General features: G+C 36.3%; 1 protein-coding gene across 5 annotated transcripts in view; it reads left to right on the forward strand.

The window, feature by feature from the left end:
* DPYD (dihydropyrimidine dehydrogenase) overlaps nucleotides 1-10,530 on the forward strand; it is a 336,847-nt gene that overhangs the window by 179,151 nt on the left and 147,166 nt on the right. The gene's annotated exons all lie outside the window — the stretch shown is intronic.

A 10,530-nucleotide genomic window follows, 5' to 3' on the forward strand; every position in this document is an offset into this window, starting at 1 on the left:
AGTTCTATACTAAGCTGATTTATTTACTTAGAATGTATTAGTGAGTACTGTTTAGTACACAAAATTTGCATTAAAACCTGTAATCAGAAAGTTTGTATAAACATAGTATCAAAAGAAGTCAGAGGTTATATGAAGTGTGCACATCCCTGTGCACACCATATTCAATACCTCAGTGAGGAGTTTATAGTAGAAATTAGGGGTTTATTGCTGAATTCAGGCTTTGTTGTTCTTTCACTGCATAGTATGGGCTGTTTAGAAAGAGGAAAAAACAACTGGATTAGCAGAAATGTTTGCTTTGATTTTTAGATGCTTCCTTCACTTCTAAAATTTAATTCTGATTAATCAGATACATCTGTCTTTATTTTGTTGTGACACGCATTGATTTGTGATGCTGTCGCTTTCAATAATGCGGAAACAGTTGCCTTTATTATGAGAACCAGCAGAAATCAACATGCAGACTAACTTCATTTTTAGTCTTTAATTTTTTTCATTATATATGGAGCAAGTTGCGTGGCTGATATTAAAAACAAAGCTACAATTAAAGCTAGATTAAATTTGAACTAAACCATAGCGGAGAAAACTTTCTAGCCATAATATATGTTTGTGCATTTGCAGATGTAGGTTTTACAATATATTTTCAGACCATTTCTAAATAAGAATCATTGCTGGTATGAGAATTAAATAATTTGTCCAGTATATATCACATTTCTATGTGCTGTTATTACAATATACATATTCAGACTCCAGCTAGTTCTCTCTCTGTACATTTGCACTGTGTGCACCTCACTTTATAACTGAAGGTGGTAAAAAAATCATGGTACAATGATGCATTGTTTTCCATAACATTAGTATTTCACATAAGTGAATCTGTATTACAAAATGTATATTTTTGTATGATATTACAGCAAAGTAATTTAGATTAAACTAGTTATAATTTATGGTGCCAAGCCAAAAAGCTATTTAAGATGCATTAAAATGCAGAACCATGACATTTGAAATTCTGATGTTCTTAATATGACAAAGGTTATTCTATGGAGTTTTGCTATAATATGAAATATTAATATTTCACAATACAGTTTTGATGAAGTACAATTTGCCTAGCTTGCATACGATAAAGAAATTAAATGCTTACCAAGGGAGTTCAGTGAGAATTAGAGCCCCGCCTGAACATCTGCTTGAAATGTTATTATCCTGTCCTACTGACAGCATCGCTCCCTCATTGTTTTTCAAGATTGACAGCTGAATATTGTACTGATTTCTGCAGCAAATATATCTAGGTGAACTTTGTTTGGTTTTTAGGAATTTAGAACATGCTTTTGATTTCCATCCTATAATTTTTTTTTTATACTCTTGACATTTGTAGATGCCAGATTGAGGTCTAGTATGCTGTAGCAAAGATAGACCATTGACTTGCAACGAAATGCCAGTTGATATCTCAGTAAACAGAAATATTACTATTCTTTATTGTGTGGTCTGTATGAAAGCTGTATGGGCTTTCTTTGGGGAGACAAATGATCAGATTGTTAATGTCAAATATAAAAAGGACTGTTTGCCTTTCTACTAAATAGCATCAGACAACTTTTATTAACTACATTTTTGAACAGAAAAATCAGTATTTTACAGGATTCCTTAGCACACAGAACTCATAAGTTATTTTTTGGTTTTATAAGTGTTAAAATTATTATTAGGTTTAATATTTTTAGGAGTTTGTTATGTGCCTCATTTTGTCCCATACTTCTGAAAGAATTTTAATAAGAAATAACAGCTTTATTGTTTTACAATTTTTACATTTTTTAGATCAGTGCATAAAATCAGCAAAATGTAACAGAGGAGATGAAAGACTGTGCTAGAGAAATGCTATAGAATGTAATTTTTTTTTAAATGCTGTAGTTGTGCTATTGTATTTTACTTGAGTATTTTTATACAGAAAATCTGTTATTTGGTTACAAAAAAGGAACAAATAATTCTATGAATCTGATTAAGTAGCAGGAAAACAGACTCGTGCTTTTTTCCCAAGAAAAAGTATTTTTCTGACATGTTCAGCTTAAGGACCAGATTTCATCTCTACTTAGTTTTACGTTATCCCTGGCCAAATAAAAAGAAGGATGGAGACTTTTTTAAAAGCAAATAACTTCAGTAGCTTCAAAATTACTGTCTGAAGAACCAGAAGAGACTGCATTTAACCATTCTTTTTCTTCAGTCCATGCACCTGGTGATGTAGGGGTTTGGCACATCTTCATCCTGGAGAAATTCCAGTCTAGAAAGAGCAGCTTGAACACAGTAAGACACCAAAGATCCCAGGACTGAGAGCTTTAACCAAGTCATTATTGATAAGCCAAATCCCTTCCTACCACAGCTAAAATCTGCACCAAGTAGATGTATGTCTTAAATTGTTGCAGGCATGCCTCTTGACACCAGTGAATTTGCACTGGTGAGGCACTTTGGACCATTTAAAAATCTGTTTTTACCATTAGTAAGGCGGGTTATTTTGGCCAATGAATACTTTGAATGCTCAAGATAACCAGCTTCATTTTTAAAGCAAGAGTTTAACAACAATCTGTAAAAAAGTTTATCTCTCTCTTTATGATTGTATTTACTACTTTAGAAATTAAAAACTTCTTACAGTTTTGTGATAAAAATTAAACCTCTGGGCGAATGTTTAGTCCCACTCTTCCTGTAGCATTAAATATCACATAAATGCTGCACTTCTTCTGTAGTGAGAGTCTCTCTTGCACAGGGGCTCTCATGGAGAAGTCTGTTATCTCAAGGCATGATCCACAGTGTGACAATTCATCAGTGGAAGACAAAGAGGGATCTGTTGTGCAGGGGTGTTGAACACTGAGCTGGTAAACCTCATCTGGGCTAAAGGGACAGATTTTTACAAACAGATGATCAGCAATTTTCTTCCCATGTTATCTCTTTTCCTGCCATTCACACTTGTGGAGCAGAGTGATCTTGGCTGTAACTTTTATGCCTTATGCCTTGAGCTTGTGGCAGAAGTTCCATAGGGTCTTTAAGCTGGCAATGGCTTATCTTCCTCAAAGCTGCACACAAAACTGACCGTCAAAGGTGAAAGGAGATATGTGCAAAACTGGTTCTTGGTAGGCTACAGGATTCTCAATTCTATAGCTGTCTAAGGATTCAGTTTTTTTCATCTGGGGATTTTTACACAGTATTTAGGGATTGTTTCTCTTTCCTGTGTTTTTCTACTGGAGTCAGTAGTTTAAAACAGTGTAGCAAGAGTACATATACATATACAAAGTGTCAAATTGATCATTAACCTTGAGCTGGAATATTTTAGGTAGTTTATGTGTAAAACACTTTCAAATCAGTCTTTAAGGTATTTTTTAATCTGAAAACTGTTGCATATTTTAATGAAACTCATAGTGCACTTAGATTGGCATAACTGAGAAGCAGTTTCACTGTAATTTGGAAGAGCGTAAAGATTGCAACACTGAGTATTTTGGTACATATGCCTTTCTATAAAAAAATAGCTACCAAAAGTAGGAGTGTTCATTCCTGCTCAGCATAATATATGCTGTTCTGGTAGTGACCAGTACTTAAGAGAGGATGTAATTTCTATTTATAGTGCAACTATTAGCCAATCGGTCAAACAAAATGGATGCAAATTTTACACCGAATAAAAATCACAATAGTATCTTTTTTTGTATTGAAGAAGCTGCCTTGCTCTTTACTAACTTTGCTTTATTTACCTCATTCTTCTGAAAATACCTGCAAATATTTATCAAGAGAGAGACAAGGAGAGCACACATGCAGGATTTTCCAAAACTGCTGAGGATCTGCAGCTTCTGTTGGCTGTATCTGAAGTACTCGGCATTTTTGAATATCACATTCTGAATAAACAGGATTTTAAAAAGCAAATATGTAGCATACTTGTGTAAAATATCATTCAGCTATCGTTTTCTGTGGTTGTTTTCTATATCCTTGGAAGTTTGTTGGTAATCTTGGCAATGCCTCACATAATTTTGTGTCCAAAAGGAATTCAGCTAAGAAAGCAGTTTGAATGTAAGCTAAGAATTGTCAAGTATAATTCTGAAATTTAAAATTTTCACACTTGTTCCATTCTCAATTCAGATTTGTTGCAAACCTTTTAGTGTTGTGCCAACCAACTGAATATAACTTTCTTAAGTAGCACTTATGTATTTTATAATTTATTAGAAAAAGCTGTACTATATTTTTCCAAATAGTTATATTTGAAACACACCTATCAAAGATAATCTCAGCATAAGGCCATATTTAACATTTTTGAATGTTCTTAGCATAAATGACATAAACTTCCTTGTTTTTTGGAATTGTCAGGATTCACTTTAATAGGTAACCACGGATGTTCAATGAAATCTTTATTTAGCCATTACAGAATTCAGAAGTTTTTGTTCTGTCAAGTCATTGACTTTTCAACTTTCTGCATTTGGTTAAGTGCATGTGTCAAGAGTTTGGTTTTTTCCCTCATTTCCACATTATAATTATAAAAAACCCCAGGACATGAAAGAGTGGTCTTCATGCTTCAGCTGCTCTAATTTACAGTTCAGCATCTTTGCTGAGGTCTGCTTTCATTGCTGTGGTCAAATGTTGGCTTTTGTAGAAGTCTAGGTGACCCTTTGGGACCACACCTCTGCCCACTAACATTATAAGGCTGCAGATGTATTGGGGAAGACCTGCTTCCAGCAGTAAACCAGACCATGCCTTCTACCCTGGGTACCAGCTGGTTGTTTCTTTGTTCAACTGTGCACGTTAAATGGCAGCCCTGCTTCTCTTCTCTGCACCAAGACAAGCTGAAGAGAGAGCTCTTCTCTGCATCAAGAGAGCTGAAGCATCTCACATGGCAGCTATTGCCCCAAGATTCCTGGTTGGACCATGGAACTTGCAGCATGTTTGCAGAAATGTGGTCCCAAATTGACTCTGCACAGACACTCTTAGACTGATGTCAAGCATGTATGTGGTGCTATATAGCTTGTGTTAAGAAGTTTGTAGGCATTAGCTGAAATGATGTAACTAGCTCTGAACTGGCATATGTTTCTACACACGAGTTTACAGGGTTTTAGCTTAATCACTTCTAAAGGAATTTTTGGTTATATGAGTGTAGCTTCTATGTAAAGACAATACCCTTCTCTTAAGTGCTCGAGTCACCTCAGGTCTTGAGTTCCCACTTGGTAAATGAAACTGGTAAGGCTGTGTTTCACATGTGGTTTGCCCACACAAGAAGTTAAGAAAGCAAAGAGCTGATTTTTGAATCTCATGGTGATACAATTGCATTTACTCCTGATTGACGTTGCTGCAAAAGCAGAATGAAGTCCCATATGTTTATAAAACCTGACGGGTTCTTATGTTGAAATACTGTGATGGTTTAAAGGTAAACTGGCAGGAGAAATGAACCCAACTCAAAACTTGTCAAAGTTACAATTTAGTAAAAATAATACAATAAATACAATTATATGGACAAACAATTGTTTTTAACCCACAAACCCCAGATCTATAACCCAGCACCCTGGGGCACGAACAGAGTGGTGTTCTTTGGGCCCCCGTGCTGAGCCCCACATGGTCCCCCTGAATCCAAAGTAAACGGAGAGGGAAAACCTGTTGGTGAGAGTGGTGGTCGCAGTCTGGTCGAGGGTGGTGATCACAGTCTGGTCGAGAGTGGTGGTCGCAGTCTGGTCAAGGTTCTGATCCTTTTCTGGATCGGACGAGCGGTACCAGAAGTCCCAAGAGCCCAAGATTATATACCCTCAGGTTCAGGCAGGAATGCCCAGTACCTCCTGCAGGGCGGGGAGTTCCACACTGAGTCATTGTGAGTTGTGGGTGTGAGGACAGGAATGTCCTCCTATCTCACAGGCCTCTTAACACCCAGCTTATAGCCTGAGGGGTCAGGTGTGCTCTGGGCAGCTGCTGCAAATGGTCTGTTGTTAACAGTTTCTGGGAAATGACATGGAGGGTGTTGAATACACAGTTTGGATTACATCCACACAGTGATGAACTGGTCCCAGCTGTTCTAACTAGGACAAATACCTATTACGATTTCAAATATGTATGTGAGTGTATTCTAAATAACATTTCTCATCATTATTTGAGATACATAATTAATCAAATTTTTTACTATAATAGAGATTGTGTTTTATGGGATTCTGTCCTTCAGTCAGGAATTGTGGGATTTTTGTGAATAAATCTTCTAGAGTTAATTCCAGGAGGAGACAAATGTATCCACCCCATGAACTTTTGGAATATTACTCTTAAGAATTATCCAAAAAGCTCCTCATCATTACTAATTGCAAAATTTTTTTCTATAGAAAAGAAAATAGAAACACAGATTTTTAGTATTGCGTTAGTAACCATATTATGATAGTCTTTAATTGTAACTTCTCACGTGATGTATTATAAGGGCATACAACTTTAGATTTGTGGGGAGGACTAGATACTACTTCAGAAATTAATTATTTCTGCTGACTTACTCTAATGTTATTGAATTATTATTGAGTATTGACTTTTTATACTTTAAAGTAATCTGTTTTGGCTTTCCTGATGCATTTTGGACTACGAAGCAGTTAATTACAATGACAGCTATAAGTTTCGAAAGCAGCTACCAGCACCTTTTCACTGTTCTCGGCCATATATTTAAACCTACAATATGTTAGTAAGTTTAAAAATTAACTTTTTTTACCTTCTGCTTGTCTGACTTCTCTGATAATTTAGTGCTATATAAGAGTTAAAAAAGATAGAATTCCTAAACCATATTATAAATGAAAAAGATGTCACCTAATGTTAGAGATGGATATTTCTTTGTTAGCAGCTGACCTTCTCGGAAAAAAAGAAAGTCTTGGCTAGAATATAGTTCAATAAATGAACAGGCTATATATTGATTTTTCTCTCTCTTCCCTTGTTATGTAATATGATTTCCCTTCCCTTGCACGGGTTGCTGTTGTACAGGATAGGGCTGGGATCATGGTCGTGGAAGCGTATGGGAATGTGTAGACTAAGGAAGGCTGTCACAGCAGTCAATAAGATCTGAGAGGTGTTGACTAATTGCCTGCTAATTACACAGTAAATTGTCTAATTAAGCTGATGGTTAATTAGGGTACGCTCGCACAGCAGTCTTATGGAATTTTTGTCTGATGTCTGGGAAGCAGCTTGTGTAATTGGCAAACTGGTAAGGACTGGCAGAGAACATGACTGGGAAGCGCGCTGCCAGTAGATGACAGAATAAGGATGCGTTTGCACAAAGGTTGTCATGTGAACACGGAGGGGTTTGTTAGCCTTCTCCAGCTATGTGGCCGTGAGTGCAACGAGGAATTTAGCTGAAAGCTACTGGAAGCTGTAAATAAAATGAGGTTTAAGCATGTAATATTAGAAAAGCAGTGACGTGTGCTCTTATATTTTAGTCAGTTTGAACTTTAGATAAACACAGAGTATCAAAATTCTCATGTAAAGAACTTCATCAAACTGTGTGATTTGACCATGTCAGTAAATATTGTATTGTGATCTTTTTAGTGGAATCACAAAATGATACTGTTTCCCAGATCATGTATATCGATGTTGAAAAAGTGTAGCTGTTAATAAGGATGCTCGCCGGCCATCATAACCATCATATGTGGTATTCTGAATCCACTTTAGTCAGCATTTTGTCCATCCCTAGATGTGACAGAGTAAAAACAGTTCATAATGGTGCTCTGAATAAAATGTATATGCACTATGCATAACTATAATATGATTAATGAAAGTATCTAGATTCCAGATTCTGACCCAAAGCAAATGGAAATGGTCAGGAATATTAAACAGAAAGAACCTGAACAGTACAGGAGTACAGACACCAAATACAGTAAAGCATCAATTTGCTGTGATTTAAATTTTTCATTTAGTAAAATGATATGATATGTGGTCTTTCTGGAAGTTAATTGCAAATGTAAGTTTCCCACAGAATCAGAATAGCACACCACAGGACTGGGTTTTCATATGATGTCGTGATTTAATTTTGAGTTACATATCTGCAAAATCTAAGAAAAAAATAGCTCTTTTCTATATCATGAGCTAAACCAAAGAAAGTGTGTGTGTGTGTGTATTTATTTGTTATGAATGCCTTGATGGAACTTGAGAAAAGTGAAACCTGATATCCACTTGGATTCTTGTAAATTACATTTGATTCAGAGGTCCCCATCTTTTTATTTCCAAGCACTTGCAGAATGTAGTTCAGGCACGGTGTCTTCCTGAAAAAAAAAAGGAAAATGAAGTGAATTCCAGATCTGGATTGCTGCTGAAAACTGTTGATTTTCCTTTTTTTTTATTTTAAATTTAAACCACAAATATAATTCTTCTCCCATAGAAATAGAATGTTTTAAGAAAAAAATCAAAATTTGAGAGGATAAATTATACTTTCTTTGAATTAATAAAACCATTTTTATGCTCTGATCTTGCTGCTTCTATGTTCCTGCACCTGCATAGTTTATAATGTCTTTATGTAGCACCCTGCGTATTATAAATTTTTGTTTATGATTTTTCCTTCAAAAATAATTGAGCAAAATCATGGTGCACTAAGCATTCTCAATGTGCCAGTCATCAGACACAGGACTCCAAACATTCACAAGCTGATCTAGAAGGCCTTAAACCTTCTCTGAGGGGGATTATAATAATACTTGTAACGTTGCTCCTCTGTATATATTTGCACAGAAGAAAATGCTACAATTCCCCTGCATTAGATCCTGTGAATTGTTGCATAAAATGAAAAAGGTGTAATACATTGATTCAAGTCAAAACAATACAAGGAGGCCCTATGTATGTAATTTTCTTTTAAATAAATTCTATTTCAAGTTTACATTTGATATTTACACGTATATTTTTTTCCACATCCATTTGCATTTATGCAAAACCAAACCTCTTCAATTAATTTTTCCTTACTGTTTCTAAGGATTATTCCTTAAAAGGATTGGAGAAAGTATTCTTTTTGTCTCTGACAGCACATTCAGGAACAAAGCTCACTTCACCAGCCAACTGCAGGAACTGAAAGCATACGGTGCAACCATCACACTTGCTTTCATTTTCTGTCATGGGGCAGCGAATGGATACGTTCTAATGCATTTTATTCTCTGAAGACAAAGAAAGGAGTTCAGAGGATAATTGTTACCTTATTATGTCCTTCAGAAGAAATTTCTGGCACATGCTATTATGATTTATGTTTTAATAAATCAGACAAACAGAGAAAAGCATGTTTCTGGTGATTCACATGGTATAGTCAATGTACGTATGTAAAGCCCTACTGCAACATCACAATCTATAATAAAAATTGTATGGCAATAATGCTGCTGTTAGATACATCAATGACCAACTCTTTTTAGAAATAATTTTGTTTTTTTAAATATACTATTTTTTTATATGCAGTTCCAGCTTATGATATGTCTGTGCTTTATTGTGTAATCTATCAAAAATGGGAACATTTCCCAAACTTCCCTAATGCATTCTGTCCCAAAGCATCTTCATTGTCCACTTCCAAGCCTCCGTGCTTAAACAATGGAGTCAGAGGAGCATGCTGTCATTGTCAGTGTTATGTTCAGGTTTATTGCCTGTGATGGTTCTCTCCCTGCTCAGTTCAGGAGGGTTCCTGTTTGCACCCTGTTATTTAATGTGTATATCAAACCATAGAGAAGGTTTAGTAAAGTGACATTGATTGAAGTGTTTTCAATATGTCGAAACTCAGCTTTATAACTCTCAGCTGATTTAGCTGGAGCAGTTGATTGCATTGTTCAGTGTTTGTGGGAGACTGGGCATGGTTGAGAGCATGCTGAGCAAAAGTCAATGCAGACAAGATAGGAGTAGTGCTGGGATCGTTAGAGGAAACATCCAGAGGCTACAGAAAGAGAATTATCAGTCCTTCCGGCTCAGGGATGCAGTTCCATTCTAGCCCGTAGCTGCAACAGGAGATAAGAGCCAGAAGCCTACACCCCTTTTATTTTCTGAATACAAGCTCTGCAATGAGTATCCATGCTTTATATTTCAAGGTTAACCTACTGCCAGTCCATGGTATATGGTACTGGGTCTTAAATCTATCCAAATATTGTCAGTAGTGACAAACTTCAGGGCTTGAATGCTGCAAGTGCCTCATTAGGGCATTAAAAATGCACCCAGCCTGTACTGACTGTTTTTTGTACACTGGGATGGAGTGGAAGGAGATGCTGGCAGTTCACCTAACACTGTTGGTGCATATGCTTGGAGCTCTTGCCCCAGGGTGATAAGTAACAGCCTGAATCCTTCAACTCCAGCATAAACTTGAAGAGCTTGTTTTTCCTCCCTAACTTTGCAAGAGTTGAGTAGAGGATGAATATTGGTTTTCTAGTTGCTACTGGATTTTTAATTATTCTGTTTATGTTGCCGCCAAGAGCAGTGTTCTCAGAAGGTCAGTTGATTGCTGCTCTCATGTAGGAGATATATTTTAAATCTACGGCAGTACCTGGTTTTACATGCAGGTAATAATGGTCAGTCTTCGCGAGCGAAGATTTGGGAAAGGTCATTAACCCTTCGAGCCTGCGCAGT

Source organism: Lepidothrix coronata, unplaced genomic scaffold (genome assembly GCF_001604755.1).
Source record: "Lepidothrix coronata isolate B3197 unplaced genomic scaffold, Lepidothrix_coronata-1.0 Scaffold136, whole genome shotgun sequence".
NCBI classification, from domain to species: Eukaryota; Metazoa; Chordata; class Aves; order Passeriformes; family Pipridae; genus Lepidothrix; species Lepidothrix coronata.